The sequence below is a fragment of the Diadema setosum genome, chromosome 15, assembly GCF_964275005.1.
Source record: "Diadema setosum chromosome 15, eeDiaSeto1, whole genome shotgun sequence".
Lineage (NCBI taxonomy): Eukaryota > Metazoa > Echinodermata > Echinoidea > Diadematoida > Diadematidae > Diadema > Diadema setosum.
Window position 1 is genome coordinate 31,109,505 of NC_092699.1, and position 11,239 is coordinate 31,120,743.

Genomic DNA, 11,239 nt, shown 5'->3' on the forward strand with positions numbered 1-11,239 from the left:
TCAGTTTACGGTTGCCATGGCAACCAGCAATATCGGACATAGCTAAGTTATATAAATGTTATCAAAATGTTCGCAATAAGATTTTAGGAAAAGTCACCAAATTTGGTTGAAATTGAGTAAAGGATGTAGGAGTCGCAAATGAAAATATGGTAGGGGGGCACAATGTGCCCCCCCCCCTTGGGCTTTATAGGGTTAAATGAATCGCACAAGAATTGGAACAATCATCCCCCCCCTCCCCCGTCGGCCAGCATACCCATTGATTCCCACTCATCAGTTATTAGCCATCCCCTTTAAGTACTATTAATTCAGATATGTAACTAGGGACTTGACCGATGTCAAATCAAAATGAGCTTACTATAATACGATACAAGAAAAAAAGGGTGCTAAACTGCACATGTTGGCATACAAACATGATGGTACCATAATGGTCCTGAAATAGAAAGCGCGAACATGAGGAATAGAAAACAAAATAATTTGAGTCCACTGGAAGCAAGGCAAAATAATTGCGTTGGCCGGGAATCGAACCCGGGTCAATTGCTTGGAAGGCAACTATGCTAACCACTATACCACCAACGCTTCGTGGTTTTATTCTATCCTACTACTTGCCAATATAACGACCTGCCGCGCTCAAACGTGGCATCTGTGACTTCACAGGTCACTCTTGTATTTCCTTTTGTAAATGATGACGTCGACAAAAGTTTGGTGAGTTAATGAGCCCCTGTTCACACTCGCGCCATCGCACGCAGTGCTGAGGAAAATCATACTTGTAAATGGTAAATATCAACAGAAAATATCAATAAAAGAAATTGAAGTCGATGAAACAAGCTATATGTACACACAAACTAAGTCTAATTTAGATAAATAAGCTTCATTTTGCATAGTATTGATTGGGCCATACGAACTGAGTAGCGCATAGATAAGTATATTATCCAAATTTTATTTTATCAGCGTAGTATACGTCCATCATTTTTTTCTAATCTGCAATAAAGGGAGCTTATTAATGAGAGTCATTATAATGGAAGCACGTGCCAGCATGAATTGATCTCACGGAATTGTGTTGACTGAGGTCTCTTGGATCACAATCTTTAATTGACGGCCAACAATGAGTGTATGATGTGTTCATCTCCTGCAGCAATACTGCAGTAATCACTGAGGTCTGTGTGTGTGTGTGTGTGTGTGTGTGTGTGTGTGTGTGTGTGTGTGTGTGTGTGTGTGTGTGTGTGCGTGTGTGTGTGTGTGCGTGTGTGTGTGTGTTGAACCAGGGAGGTGGCCCTCCCTGGTTGAACCATCTTTGATACTGTAGTATTTTGCATTGTCGGGGCTCCAAGCTTTATGTCCGTTAACATCAAGATGACTGGACAGTGGAGGTGTAAATGTTTGTGCGTGAGCAAGTTTTTCGCCTCTCTCGCACGAGTGAAGTTCAGGTTGGGCTCGCGAAGTCTGTCGACGTGGCAGGCAGCGTTATCCGCTTCTCGCTCCCCCCCCCCCCCAACTCTTCCGTATACTCTCCCCCCCCCCCCCCTCTCTCTCTCTCCCTCTCTCTCCCTCTCTCTCCCTCTCTCTCTCCCTCTCTCTCTCTCTCTCTCATAAACACATTTCCTCTCCTCTCTCCAACCTTCTCCATTTTCTCTCTATATTCCCCTCATTCTTTCTCCTCCTGCCTGCCTGCCTCCCTCTCTCCCCTCCAACATTGACATCATGTATCAGCTACTCTGCAAATACCACATTGGTATCACTAAAGCTTCACCCCCTCCGCTCCCCCCCCCCCCCCTCCCCCATCACAATTCACATAGGCCTACATCTTTGTGATTATTGGAGAAGGGAGATGAAGGATTGTATTGCACGATTGTGATCCTAAAGACCTGAATTCAACACAGTTCGGAGAGATCAATTCCAGCTGCCACGTAAAATACCTTGCCTCCATCATAATGACCGTCATTAATATTCCTATAACCACCTTTTAGCAGATTAGCAGTAAAACAAGTATGATGGAAGTACGAGGGGAATGAAATATCATGTATCATTGTTTTTAATTTGCTATATTTGATGTATTTTTCATTGAGATGCATGTATGAAGATAAAACTGAAATTAAATTAAATTAAAACAAACGATGCTCAGGTGGATTTTGATGCAGCTGGTGTACTATTCTCATCATACTCCAGTCGCGAGTACAAATAGCAATGCCACTAATCATCTTATTTGGACACCTGTAGGTGGCTTTTTTTGTTGTTGTTGTTGTTGTCTTTTGCATCCTGGTATTTACTCCTCTTTTTAATCCCCTGTTTTCCTTCAGCTCTAATCTCTACACAATAGTCCTTAACATTCGACATTTGTGTAGTAAATGTGTGTTATTTCTTACACCCTTCCCAACCATACGCCTTTTAATCCATTGCTCCAATTGAATCAGAGTACCAGTAATTTGTCTTTTATTATATAGACCTACATTTCTTTAATAGTTCTTTCAACAAAGTTTGAATTTTCTAGGTTTTCTTCATCAATGGTTATCTGGAGAGCACTCTAAGGATGAAAGATGAATTTTACACATACGTGTATGTAAGAATTTCAAATGAAATATCCTACAGATTAAAGTGTTACATTTATAGCCATTTATGCAATAATGATTATCGTGATCAAACCAACATGACCATTGCACCAGGAAGCTCGTATATTCCACGATGTTCCCTAAAGTAAAGACAAAATAATAAATCTAGAACGAAACAAAGTTGAGAATAAAATTAAACAAATCCAAGATATTATTACCCACAAAATATAGTCACCAATCTCTTCAACATCATCTTTATCACTCTGAAGAGAGAGAGAGAAAAAAAAAATGAAACAAAAAACTGCGTTGGCCGGGAATCGAACCCGGGTCAATTGCTTGGAAGGCAACTATGCTAACCACTATACCACCAACGCTGCACTAACTTTCGTGATACACACAAAAGTTTTAAAGTAGCCTGTGGAACAGTGCAACGTGGCAGTCTCTTCTTTTCGTCAGTCGTGTCAGTGAAAGTTTCTTTTCTGGTGAGTGGTGACACAGGGTCAAAAGTTTGAGCGTCAAGAATATACCTTCTCTCCGACAATTACAGCTCGTATGTAATGCACTGAAATCAAGCAACTGCAGATCAGCACAGTGAAGTGAATGTGGGTATACATTATTGCTTGACCTAGACCAAAAGAACGAAAGAATGATCAATGTTTTTCGAGAATACATAAAACTTGATTACGAGGTTGTGTCAGAACTTTTACTTTGAATTGCTCGTGTGCAAGGTGACAACATTCCAACTATACAACGCCGAACCCCCCCCCCATCATCAACTGCAAATGAAATGAATAGAAATGAAATGAAATGGAATAAAATGAAATGAAATGGAATAAAATGAAATGAAATGGAATGAAATGAAATGGAATGAAATATGAAATGAAATGGAATGAAATCAAATCAAATCAAATCAAATCAAACATCATTAACAACACTATAACTCATATAGTGACAAAATTCATCAAGGCCCATCTGCAGTACAATGCATTTCGAGATTCACCGTTGAATATAGAGAAGTGAACCATGTTCGCGAGTTTGATTGTGTTCAGAGTTTGTTTATTTTGTTCATAAAACATATACATACATCTGTTTGGGTGGGTGCTCTACGTATAATGGTGGGGAAGGACGGTAGACTACTTAAAAGCTACAATGCAACACAGACATATCACATAACATGTTCATTGTGTTCATGAAATTTAATTACACACAATTCAGTGGTGAGATGTCTAGAGGAAACCATCTCCCCCCACCCCCCCCCCCAAAAAAAAAAGTCAACAACAACAAAACAAACGAATTATTCGCTTGTTTTGCTTTGTTTTTGTTGGATTGCAGGAAAATTTTCAGTTCTACTTTTCAATTTTCTTTTAATGGAAAAAAAATACTCAATCTCAATAATGGTAAGTCAGCATACAAATGTACATTTGTGGGTTGATTTCTTCTGGCCTGTGTTATGGTTTATATTTGCAATATGTGCGTGCGCATCAAAGGTCACAGGAAAACTGAGCGAGAAAGAAGACAAAACTGCCACGTCGAACGTCAAAGGCATCGACTGGAATAAGATTTCAGTAAGTTCAACCAGAATCACAAAAGCGTTGGTGGTATAGTGGTTAGCATAGTTGCCTTCCAAGCAATTGACCCGGGTTCGATTCCCGGCCAACGCATAACCCTTTTGATTGCTTGTTTTTTCCTTCTCACTTCTTCTAAATTTAAAGTGAATTGGCAATTGAGACATTCCAAACATTTTCTTTTACGCATAATGCATTTTACGAGCAAGAATAAACAAAAGAGAAGAAAAGGAGAACTTACACTGCTAGTATTCAAGTTGATTTTCCAAAATACAGTAAAAAGAAAATAACAATGTTGCAAGTTTCCATTTAAATCGGATCGGCAAAAGAAAGTTAAGAAAGTTTAAATCTTTACCTGTCGCACCATTTCTTATTACAAGCTGTACAATGATTTAAATGAGACCATTATTGTCGCTGCCTGCATGGCAATCCGCTCCCAAACTGTTGGCACAGCAAAGAAATGTTTCAAAATCATTATTTTGGTCAATTACTACAATCCCTTCCCTTTAAAAGCCATCTTTGTTGTGCTCTTCGTCTTAGCTATATTTTAGAATTAAAAACAAACAAACAAACAAACAAACAAATAAACTTATGTGATGAAGACTTGCATGCATGTCAAAAGAATGTTTTTTGAAGCGGTGATAAGGCAGTGACTTTTCTAAGTACGATTTCACACCACACTACGCTGGTTCTAACAATATAGAATAGACAGAATGAAATCAGAAAAAGAAACCTGTATATAGCTTTTTGTCGTAAATTTGACCCAAAATATAAAAAAAAAGTGATGGAACTTTAATATTTTCACAAATCAGCTTTTCTATAGTCGCAACCACATACTCAAAGGTATTGACCGTGGTGATGATGTTACAATGTCATACATTTTGAAGTGAATTGTACACATCCAAAGCTCGACTAATTAGAATGTCTGATCTTTATGTGAAATCAATTAGATTTTTATTACGACGACACAGCATTTACATCAATTCACGTTAGTCTTGTGACAATAGATAGCAACGTCGACTTTTTAGGAGAAGGAGATTGCAGCTATGATCATCGACCAAAACCAAAACTCTAACTTTAACCAAAACCATAAATTCTATGATATTTTCTGTGTTCAATAACATCATAGATATAATGTGATTTGATGAAGTCATCACACCTCTTCAATATAGCGTATAATTCAATAAAAACTTGTGAAAATGTAATATTCCATAACTTCCTTAATTCATATTCTACATAGACAAAACGTCAGTCACTCTGTTTATCTGATTTAAATCTAATTGATAAAGTCAATTCATTGGAGCACAACATGGAATTGCACATTTCTTAAAAGTATATTGTATACACAATATGTTAAAATCTTGATCATTATAAAGGAATGGTTAATGATCACAATCATGCCTGATTCATTCATTATCACTAACGCTAACTTATAATTTCTGCAGTGCTTAAAACGACAATGTAGTATGCAATGCAAACGTTGAGTTGTGCTGACTTATGACATAGTTTTATACTCTGAATGATCTTTGCTTATTATGGCCAAATGAACATCATTTCTAAATGATGAGCGCCATATACACGTATATATCATTAATATTTCATTTCCCCCTATAAACTTGGATGCGCCCATTAAAAAACAAACAAACAAAAATACCGTCCAAACCAAGATTTTGTAATCGATTACTGCTAATATATTTGTTTTCTTATAACAAAAAACAGTGGATAATTCCCGTATTTTATTATCATAACTAACATAACTTGCATGTTTCCACATTATAAAATATGATTAACAATAAAACGTTGATGGAAACATCATGAAGTTACGTTCAGTGTATGTAAAGTATGAATACATCCTAACTGTCTGAACTGAGAACCAGACTTTATGGGCATGTCCTAATCTTAGATTTCATAGTGGACTATAGCCGAAGGTATGTCACCCATCGTGGATTTTGTGCTTTTTTTCTCAGACAATCACTTTTCCTTGGAGAAGATAAACAAGCATTTCTTCTAAAAAGAAAAAGAAAAAAGTCACCTGTTCAAAGATGCCTGTGAAACTTGTCTTAGTGATATGAAATGAACCACCACAGGGGGGCATTTCATGAAGAGTTTTGGTTGGATATTTTTCTGACAAACTGTTACAAGCTACTGAAATCCTTCCATCTGATTGTCTGAGAGCAAATTTGTTCGACAACTTTGCCTTGCAAAATGCTTCATGAAATGCCCCCCTCCCAGATCAGATGGACTGATGAGTGACTATAAAGAGACGACAAAATAATTGAAGCAAATTTAAGACATTCTCTGAACATGCTACATAAGAGAAATTAATAGTTATGGTTTGTATATCTTTGTGACTTTACAATGATTAATTTGTCCTTTTCTGTGCTCAACAATTGATCTGTACAATAGTTTTTGTATTATCTCTGTCTTTGAACACACAACAGCTGCTGCCCATGGCCCATTACAATCTATATTGATGGCGCATGTATACTGGTCATGATTTAGAGGCAAGCAAAGAACTTGAAAGAGTGACGAGAAAGATACGACAAAAGGGAGCAGTTAATGAAAGTCGGTAGAGGACGCTCTTTTTAAAAATCAGTCCGAAATCTTTGACTTCTCGCACTAGTTCGCAGAAATTTTCATTGTACTGTAAATCACAGAACTGTGCTGTAAACGGTCATTACGGCCTATATTGTGACCGCCTCAAGCGTGCGCTCTCAGGCGTGTTCTTATCCCCCTCCCCCCTTTCTATACTTTAGTCCAGTTCGCGACTCCCACTTTAATATCGTCCAGTTTTTCCTCATCTCTGTTAGACTGCTTCTCTGCACGTAAGCTTGGCTTCTCTAACTGCTTTCATCACATATCTTCACTATTTTCCCCCATAATTCTTCTACTGCTCCTCCATTAATATAGGCTTCTTCTTCTTCTTCTTCTTCTTTCTTCTTCTTCCTCCTCCTCCTAGATAAATCTTTTCCTTTCTTTTCTTCTGCCTTGTCTAACTTTCTTGCATTCTTTTCATCTTTTCATTTTCTCTTCCTCCTTCCTTTTGGCAATTTTATGGGTTGACAACACGAAATGAAATTCCTACTATTTTCTATTTGATAGAGAATTGGGATATCCTTATGATGTCATGCCTTTTTTATAGGCGAGCTATAGACAGATGGAAATTGTTATAACTTTTATTATTATTATTATTCCTATTATCGTTATTATTATCATTATTATATCATCATCATCATCACCATCATCATTATAATAATTGTTATCATCATTATAGTAGTATTGTTATCATCATCGTCATTATCTATCTATTTATTTATTTGTTTATTTATTCATTCATTTATTTATCTATCTATTTATTTATTTATTTATTTATTTATTTATTATTCATTTATTTTCATTTATCTATTCACTTAATTATTCATTTATTCATCTGCCGTTCAACAAGTTCAAATAGAAAGTCACACTGCATAATAAAGACTGTGATGCTTTGATTCGATAGGTGCATACCACTGGTGCCAGGGGAAGAAATAGTTCATCACTGAGCCTCGAGGGCCCCCCCCCCCCGATCAATGTAGGCCCTATGCACCCAGAATGAATGTAAGACAAATCAAACACAAAACACAAATTATATTGGACCTATTCTAGATGTATTTTAAAATACTTTATTGCCCATTCGTTGGATGGCCTTAGGCCTAGTTGAAGGATGGAAAGAATGAGACGAAAGTCCCAGAGAGAGACTTATGGGGAGCCCTGGAGCCCTGGATCAGGGGGAAAGTGGCTTGCAAGTCAAAATACCTCCGTACAAAACTTTCCTGGTAAATAACCCCTATTTAAAGGCCCGGGGGGGGGGGGAGACGTTGAATCACCCCCCCCCCCTCGACATTTTCACGATTATTCCGCGAGTTGTTGTTTGTTTGTTTGTTTTTTGAACACACCTTTAGCTGACTTTTTCTTTCAAGTCTCACACATCTTATGACACCATTCTCGCGAAAATCGGGCATACCGTTACGACACTCTGCACGACTTTTGTACTGGTACATGCCTGTCAGACTGAAAATGGCTTAACACGTGCAAATGGAGTTTTCTCACCTTATTCACAAATATTTGATCATTTTCACTTTCATTGGCTGAAATCAACGAATTTTAGCATAATCATGCTTGAAATAGGTTCTGTCATAATTTTTTTTGAAAAAAATGACAAAACGAAAGGTCGAAAAACAAAGAAATAGGCCTAAGCCCTACATAAGAAATTAATTTTGATACCAGGTTTTTTTTTTTCTCATATTTATTGTTAGGAATGCTACAAAGAATGTTATCTCCAAAAATTAGGATTCTAGGAGCTTAGAAAAAGATGTATTATTTTATGCATATAGCATAATTAATCAATATAATGAAAATTTCAATCTATTGTTTTATAGTTTAGTAGATTGCGCCACAGATAATAATATGTGGGCCAATTTCCATGGCAATTGCACTGTCGACGGCCAAGATCTGGGGGGGGGGGGGGGAGTTGATTCAACCCTCCCTGCCGGTCTTTATATTCACAGAACAGCCAATCCCCCAAGACTGGGTTAACCCAATCATGGGACCAATTGGTCTATTCATAATATTACTGAGTGTATATTCTTGTTGATGCACAGCTGCAGCTGCCGGGAATAAAGAACACGGTACCTAATTACAAACATTGCTGAAGGATATAGAAAACAAACAAACAAAAAAAAAAAAAAAAAAAAAAAAAAAAAAAAACTCGGGTTCCAAATTTCTCATATTTGAAATGTGTCTTCCATGTCATTGTTTTTGTTTTGTTTTGATTTGCTTTGCTTTTGTTTTTGTAATAGTTTTTGTTTTGTTTTTTATTTTTGTTTGTTTGTTTGTTTGTTTTTGCTCTCCTCAAAACAATAGGCCTATCAGGGGCAACAGTGTTTCTCCGAATGATAAGTTTTTATTTCGGCTTAACTGAGATCGGTATTGTTACAGGAATCTGTTATTTCAGGGTACAGTGTAATAGTATACGTAGAAATTTGATAACCTCTCTTTTTGTAGTTCCAACAGCTTCTAACAGTGCAACATTTCCCACGGGAAAATCGGAGGAGTGTCCTCAAGATGTTTCCGCAGGCAATATTAAGTACAAGTATGTTGTTTCTCGTTCATAGCTTATTGTTGAACTCATAAACTCTGTAAATTTCCACATCACGCCATTACAAGCATTTAAGCACTAGAGGGCGCTAGTTTAAAGGTAACTTTGAAGCACGTGTGATGTCCAATCGACGCACAGATCGAGGGGCTGATCAGGCACGCGTGAACGTGATTGGGATCGGAGCACACTACATAAATGAGTGCAGAACAGTTTGCCCTTCTCTTTCAGCTGACAAAACCGTCGCGAACACACGCAACGGAGCCGCGAGAGGCGTACCAACGCGTCTGCTTAGATACGTAGTCTGCTTTTGTATTTCGTTGACGATTTGAAACGTTAGTACGGCCATTAGCAGTTAAATTTTGGTAAGTGTGAGAAGGCAGTTATGTATCACGTCTTATTCATTTTAGCTGCCTGAGAGATTTTCATGTACCTGATAGCATTTCTTGATACAGCGCGACAGAATTTTTTTTTTTTAAAGCAAGAAGTGAAGAACATGGCCTTCCGCCGTATGCTGTCACAGCTGTACAGCGCAAGGGACGGACGCGGCGACTGCACCCGTGCGTCGCTGGGTACGTCGTACAAGTGATTGTGTACGTACATATTTATGTGGATAGAAAACGAGTTTCTTCCTGCGGCCTATTTTGGTTGTTTGTCTTGGTGATGAAAAGAATGACCCATGCAGGTCGAGTGTATTTAAATTTCTACAAGCCATGCTAAGTCGTGCTCTCGCGGACGTTCCACCTAATTTCCTTGAAAGCGCGCATTGATGATGTAATGGACTTTTGTCTGTCAGCATGAAACAAGGAGATTTAGCATACGATGTTCAACCGCCGTTTAGCCGTTGCCTTACGGCTGACAGCCTCAGCTCGCCTTAGCGAGGCCCGAACGAGCCCGCCCGGCCGGCGCCCGGGGCGGCACTGTAGCTACAGCTGTACTCGCCATCGTGGATCAACGTTGCACAGTTCAGCATCTGGCATTATATGGCTGTGCTCGGCATAATTTAGCTGCTTTTAGCATAATTCTCGCATAATTTCTAACTTTTCAGAAATGAAATTTTCAGGCGGTTTTTGTAACACTTTTGGATACGCTTGTACGTTGTAGGATCTTTTTATTTACTTTTTTTGCTCGTCCTGTTATAGGAGGACGACTGGGCACCACAAAACAAAGTGGCACCACATAATGCGAATGGGCACCAATAGAACAATTCGATTAGATGATCTGTGCCTTATGGGAACCATAATGTGATTGGGCACCACAATTCAATTCTTATTTCTATTCAACATACTGCATTGGTTTCTTATCAACCGATCGGGCACCATAATTTGTAGCGAAAAGAAAAGGTTGACTTGGTATTGATGTGACATAATTTCATGGCAATTTTTAGCATAATTTTACTTTAGGCGCACCAGGTAATAACACTCGACAGTATGGTCTACACTGTAGAACAATTTCTATGTTTTCCTCGAAGTTAAAACCTCCCTAAACTTAACCTCCCCCCCCCCTCCAAAAAAAAAATAGATAAATAGAATATTCTAGATAAATAGAATAAGGAACATATATGAGTAGGGACACAAACGTTAGACCTATTTTGTAAAGAGTTAACATTTAACAATGGAATTCTTGCTCACAGGTTTATTTATAATTTGATTACCAGGTTCAGCACTTTTAAACGTTGACACTTTTGACTCGAGTAATTGGATTTTCTTCAAACTTTCGCTGATGTGTTCTTCTAATGTTGCTGTTTTCACTCAATCCACATTGCTCTTTGGGTTTGCGTTCCCTTTAACATGCCATTGTACAGTGAGAGAAGTTCAATTTTCTACTTTTTTTCAAATGTCCTAACCGTTAAGTTTTCTCGTACTCTGAATAATTAGCCCTAAATATGGAAAAGGACAGTGAACTGCTGCTTCCTGTATTTGCTGTGAATAATGATGGATGCATAGTGCTCTATTTTGTAATAGCAATTGATATTACAGCTTTGATAGAGAGATGAT

At 37.9% G+C, this 11,239-nt stretch overlaps 3 non-coding genes across 3 annotated transcripts; 1 reads left to right on the forward strand and 2 right to left on the reverse strand.

The window, feature by feature from the left end:
- Nucleotides 1-504: 504 nt before the first annotated feature.
- Trnag-ucc (transfer RNA glycine (anticodon UCC)) lies at nt 505-576 on the reverse strand. Its single transcript has one exon. It is a non-coding gene; the product is annotated as a tRNA-Gly (tRNA).
- Nucleotides 577-2,845: 2,269 nt separating this feature from the next.
- Nucleotides 2,846-2,917, reverse strand: Trnag-ucc (transfer RNA glycine (anticodon UCC)). The gene has a single exon. It is a non-coding gene; the product is annotated as a tRNA-Gly (tRNA).
- A 1,215-nt stretch (nt 2,918-4,132) lies between these two features.
- Nucleotides 4,133-4,204, forward strand: Trnag-ucc (transfer RNA glycine (anticodon UCC)). The gene has a single exon. It is a non-coding gene; the product is annotated as a tRNA-Gly (tRNA).
- The last annotated feature ends 7,035 nt before the right edge of the window (nt 4,205-11,239 follow it).